This window comes from Nipponia nippon, unplaced genomic scaffold (genome assembly GCF_047370975.1).
Source record: "Nipponia nippon isolate SJK-2023a ecotype South Korea unplaced genomic scaffold, ASM4737097v1 scaffold_14, whole genome shotgun sequence".
Classification (NCBI taxonomy): domain Eukaryota; kingdom Metazoa; phylum Chordata; class Aves; order Pelecaniformes; family Threskiornithidae; genus Nipponia; species Nipponia nippon.
The window spans coordinates 14,607,113-14,612,481 of record NW_028262330.1 but is presented as its reverse complement, the minus strand read 5'-3'; the positions used below and the strand labels follow the sequence as shown (position 1 = coordinate 14,612,481).

At 55.4% G+C, this 5,369-nt stretch overlaps 1 non-coding gene across 1 annotated transcript; it reads right to left on the bottom strand.

Moving 5' to 3' along the window:
- Positions 1-3,721: 3,721 nt before the first annotated feature.
- Positions 3,722-3,803, bottom strand: TRNAS-GCU (transfer RNA serine (anticodon GCU)). The gene has a single exon. It is a non-coding gene; the product is annotated as a tRNA-Ser (tRNA).
- Positions 3,804-5,369: the final 1,566 nt, after the last annotated feature.

Below are 5,369 nucleotides of genomic sequence, written 5' to 3'. Positions count from 1 at the left end.
GTGGCAAAGAAGCATCCCTGGCGTGGAGGTTTGGCTTCAGATGGCAGCACTTGTCTGAGCTCTACTAAGCCTCCAAAATGCATTGCTTAAGCTCTCGTCCTTTCCATTTCCCTTTGACTTTCTCATTAAAGACATTGGGCATCAGCTGTGTGAGAGAGTCATGTTTCATTCTCCCCTCTTCTCCAATCCCAACAAGCAGAGTATCCAAAAGAGTTCCTCCCTTGGTCGAACTCTGGGTTTCTCCGTAGTTCCCGGATTCATAGGATCATAGAATCACCCCGATTGGTAGGCACCTCAAAAGATCATTTGGTCCATCCTTTCATGGGAAGGGGAGCCTAGATGAGATTATCTAGCACCCTGTCCAATCGCATCTTGAAAACCTCCAGTCATGGCGACTACCACCTCCCTGGGGAGGTTGTTGCCGTGAATGATTGTTCTCGCTGTAAAAAATGTCTTTCTCATCTCGAGGTGAAACCTCTCCCGGTTTCTCCCTGGCCTCTCCATGTGACTCTTGGTTGAGAGAGAGTCTCTGTGCTCTTTGTAGCGGCCTGTAAGTTCTGGACAACGGTGATGAGTGCAGGGGAAGAGAAGCACAGGACAGCACGAGACTCAGTACGGGATGTTTTGGGGGATGTATGGGATGGTTTGGGGGAGGAACCAGAGGTGGGGGAAGGGAGGGTTCAGGGTGGTACTGGAGGAAGAAAGGTGAGAAAAGAGAGGGAAGATGGGATGACATGGCTGTCACTCAAGAACTGATTGCTGTTCAGGATGCTTGCCTGGCCATGCCCTGCTTCTGATCAGTGCAGCCTGTCCTGTCTTCTTCTTGAGTTCTATTGCTGACTATTTTCCCTGATGAGGGGCTCTCTGTTCTGTGTGTATGTGTGCGTATGGAAGTGTAGGGGCCAGCAACTGGAGTCAAACCACGGGTCGCCGCGGTTCCTGTCCCGCTGGTGGGCGTCACTGGCGTGGGAGCAGAGGTCATTGGGGCTGTTTGTCTGGGGTGCCGGCACCGGGACAGAGCAGGGTGAGTGGAAATAATGTGCCCGCAAGTGGAGCGTGTGAGGGTATGCAAGTCAGTGCGTGATTGCTCTCGAGCATCAAGCCAGATGATGCAGCGAGTGGGTAAAGCGGCTTGGGAGCCACGTATGGGTGTGCGCCACTAAGGGTGAGGTCACAGAAGGAGCTGGCTACAGGAGGCAACCGGGGCTCGTGGCCAACTGCCAGAGACCCCACAGGGCGGGGCTCTTTGGGTCTGTGTCTCTAGGGGTAAGAGAACCGGAGGAGCTGGCTACCAGAAGGACCAGGGTGTCCAGGCCAAGTGGAACCAGGGACCAGCTACAGGTTAGATGGGATGGCTCAGCCCAGCTGATGGAGGGATCCACGTTGCACATGTGTGCGATATTCTCCCACTCACAGACCTTCATCGTGATCAGCCAGAAAGGAGGCCTGGACGAGGCTCTCGGTGCCCTTTGTTGAGTGCTGAGTGTTTCCGCCTGGGTTGATCGGTGTGGTCGGCCATATGTATATGGGCTGTCCAAACCTCCAAGCTCATGCGACAATGAGAAAGTGTTCTGCTCTTCTTCTCGTCCCTGAGGCCGGCCAGCTGCGGTTAAGGTGCCGCTGAAGAGGCTGACCTCTCGGCAGCAGGCAGCCCCTTTCTCATCTCCCACAAACTCTCCCTCTGGATTCCGACCCAACTAGGCTGGCAGAGCGGGCAGTGGTTGCCTTTACCTGGCTCGCAGGCCTTAGGGCTATGCGAGGCTGGTGGGGGAGTGGGTAGGGGGTGGGGTCAGCAGCATTCTGAGCTCTGAGCCCCTTGGCCAAACCCCAGTCTCTTCTTCTTGCACCTTGTTTGCATGCTGGTGTGCCCAGGCACGCTGCTCACAGGTGCTGATCCCCACGAGCCACGAGGCATCCTTGGAAGTGCAAAACTCCTGGGAAGTGCACCCAGAGGCGAGCAGGGTGGGGAGAGCAAGAGGCCCACGGTCGTGGGGAAGAGATGTCCCAAGGAAATGTCCAGGGACTGGGAGAGGGAGGCGGGTGGGCAGAGAGGCAGAAGTGCAGATGTGTGTAAGAGAGGGGAGGTCGTGTGGGCAGGAAGAGGCTCCAGCCACCTCTGTGCCTTTCATAGCCACGCTGGATCGTCCCTGTCCCTCTGAGCCCTGCCAGGTCGCTCCTGACCACCCGGGACAGCACATCCCTTGGTGGCATGGCTGGCTGCTGGCTATTCCTGCCTCCGTGCGGGTCTTCATAGAATCATAGGATGCTTTGGGATGGAAGGGACCCGAAAAGGTCCACCCCCCCTGCAACTGGCAGGGACATCTTCAGCTAGATCAGGTTGCCCGTCTAGCCTGTCCTTGAATGTTTCCAGGGATGGGGCATCTACCACCTCTCTGGGCAACCCGTTCCAGTGTTTCACCACCCTCATCGTGAAAAATGTCTTCCTTATATCCAGTCTGAATCTACCCTCTTTTAGTTTACAACCAGTACCCCTTCTCCTATTGCTCGGGGCCCTGCTAAAAAGTCTGTCCCCATCTTTCTTATAAGCTCCCTTAAAGCATCGAAAGGCCGCAATAAGGTCTCCCCGCAGCCTTCTCTTCTCCAGGCTGCACAACCCCAGCTCTTTCAGCCTTTCCGCATAGCAGAGGTGTTCCATCCCTCTGATCATTTTTTGTGGCCCTCCTCTGGACCCGCTCCAACACGTCCATGAGGACTCCAGAGCTGGACGCAGGACTCTAGGTGGGGTCTCACCAGAGCAGCGTAGAGGGGCAGAAGTCTTCCCTGCAGATCCCTGCTTTGTCACACAACTGGTTAAGGGCTTGGTGTGTCTGAAATACGAGGGGAGGCTGGGAGAGCTGGGATTCTTCCCCTACCTGATGGAAGGGAATCAAGAGGGAGCCAGACTCTTCTCAGTAGTACCAACTGGCAGCGCAAGAGGCAACGGGCACAAATTAAAACCCATGAAATTCCTTCTCAGGGCAAGAAACCACCTTCTTACCGTGAGGGGGGTCAAAGAGCGGACCGGGTTGTCCAGGGAGGCTGTGGACTCTCCGTCCTTGGAGATACTCACAACCCAACTGGACTATGTCCTAAGCAACCAGCTCAAGTTGACCCTGCTGGAGCAGCTGGCTTGGACTAAAGCATCTCAGGAGGTCCCTTCCAAGCCCAGCGATTCTGAGATTCTGTGAACAGGTAAGAGCAAGGTCTCCCATAAAAAAGCGTCTTACTTGAAATGTTCTCTGACAGGGAGTGGTTTACGCGTATTTTGGTTTTTGTTCCCGTGGCTGGTTGAGCCTTCCTGAAGGCAAGGCAAACAACATCCGCTGCTCTTCTTCCCTTCTCCACCAAGCTAGTCACCTCACTGTAGAAGGCAGGCAGCTTGGTTAAGCATGACTGCTCCTTCATAAATCCATGCTTACTACTCCCAGCCACCTTCCTGTGCTGCCTATGTTTGGAAACTACTTCCAGGACGTTTTGCTCTGTCATCTTCCCAGGGACTGAGGAGAGGCTGACCGTCCATCCTGTGAGTTCCCTGGGGCTTCCTTCTTTCCCTTCTTGTTCCTCTTGCCTACGTGGAGACGGAAGAGGTTGAGGTGTGTCCTGAGCCACTTCAAAACCTTGCAAGTTCTTTTCAGGCAACTCCCCTCTCAAAACAAGGGCTTAGTCGGGGGCGCACAGCGAGCTGCTCACGCTCAGAAAGCCTGACCATTGTTGGGCTGACCGACAAGGATGGGATTCGAACCCATGCGTGCAGAGCACAATGGATTAGCAGTCCATCGCCTTCACCACTCGGCCACCTCGTCAGCATGCTGCTGCTGCTGCTCCTGCCACTGCTGACACTGCTGCCGCTGACACTGCTCCTGCTGCTGCTTCTCCTGCTCCTGCTCCTGCCCCTGCTGCTGCTGTCAAGGCCGCTGCCACTGCTCCTCATCTTGCAGCTCCTGCTCCTGCTGCTCCTGCTCCTGCTCCTGCCGCCTGCACCTTTTTATACTGTTTGACAGGGGCGAGAAGGAACCAGCCTCCACCTTTTGCCTTTTGGGACCGGTCCACTCTCCTGACAGCTGGGCTGAGCTCCAGGGACCTTTGGGAAACAGGGCTCAGTGTTCACATCAGAAAATGACTGAACAGCAGAGCCCCACGCTCCTTCCCAGGAAGGAACATGCGAGAGTGACCCTGGAGTGGCTCAGCGCCTCCAAAGGACTGAGCCTGACTTTGAGATCAATTTGTGACAAATTCCACGTTTCCCCCACATTCTGGAAGGATACCACCAGCTCATATGGGCAGGAGTCACTCACGCTTGACTGGTGGACTTTTCACCAGGACAGAGCATGTGCCTCAGGCTTGGCCGTGGCATCTGTGTGCTGTTCCCCCTGGTGCTCACCCAGGGTCTCATCACAGGCTGCTTCTCTTCCAGCACAGCTCACAGTCAGGAATGAAGAAGGAGCTGAAGGGCACCGGCCCCACTGCACACAACTCCTCTCCTCTTTTTACCTGCCAGAGCTCCAGTGCAGCAGGGAGTTGAAACCACTGCACTGGTCCCCTGAGCCCAGATCTCTCTGTCCCTTGACGGTCAGACCGTGAGCTGGGGGAAATGGTGCGGAGGCCAGGCTTGCTGCCCCTGGTGGGTAGCAGAAAGGTGGGTGTGGGATTGCGCACTGTGGGATGGACACCGATGGCAGGGCCCTGGGAGCCTCTCTTTCTCCTCCGCCTGGTTAATTCCGGTCCTGGTCAAAGGGGAACAGTGCACAGCCGGGGGTGCTGGGACCAGAACCACTGGCACCCTGGCCACGCCGAGTAGTTTCCCCAGCCCCAGCCCACCCCATGGGCCTGTAATTATGGCAACACGTCAACAAGGAGGACTGGCAGATTCAGGATTGCCTCTAGGGCAGGAGCTCATGGCAGGAGGGAGGACGGGCCTGGGAAATGCAATGCTCTGCCGATCTCCTTCCCCAGACTGCAGACTATCCCATGTATAGTCTGTTGCGGATACGAAAAATTCCTGGGATGCACTTTCTGGGTTCTTAACAAAGGCTTTCCTAAAAATGTAGCCAAGGCCATTATTGGCTCTCATCAATCCAGCAGTCTGTTGAGTCCGTGCCGTAATCAGAGCAGCGCAGGGACATTCAAGAGAAAATTCGGGCTTCCTTTATGCTTTGCGACTTTCGAGGTGTGCCGATGAGTAATGGGGCTCCTTCCACAAGAGCTCTCACCCCAAACCGGCCTTGTCTCCATTGCTACGGGATGTCAGGGGCAAAACACGAGGCTCTCTCAAACCCAGGGACAATGGAAAAACCCGTAGTTTTACCAAGGGAGGAAGGAGAATGAAACATGACGCGCACAGCTGATGCCCAAGGTCTTTAATGAGAAAG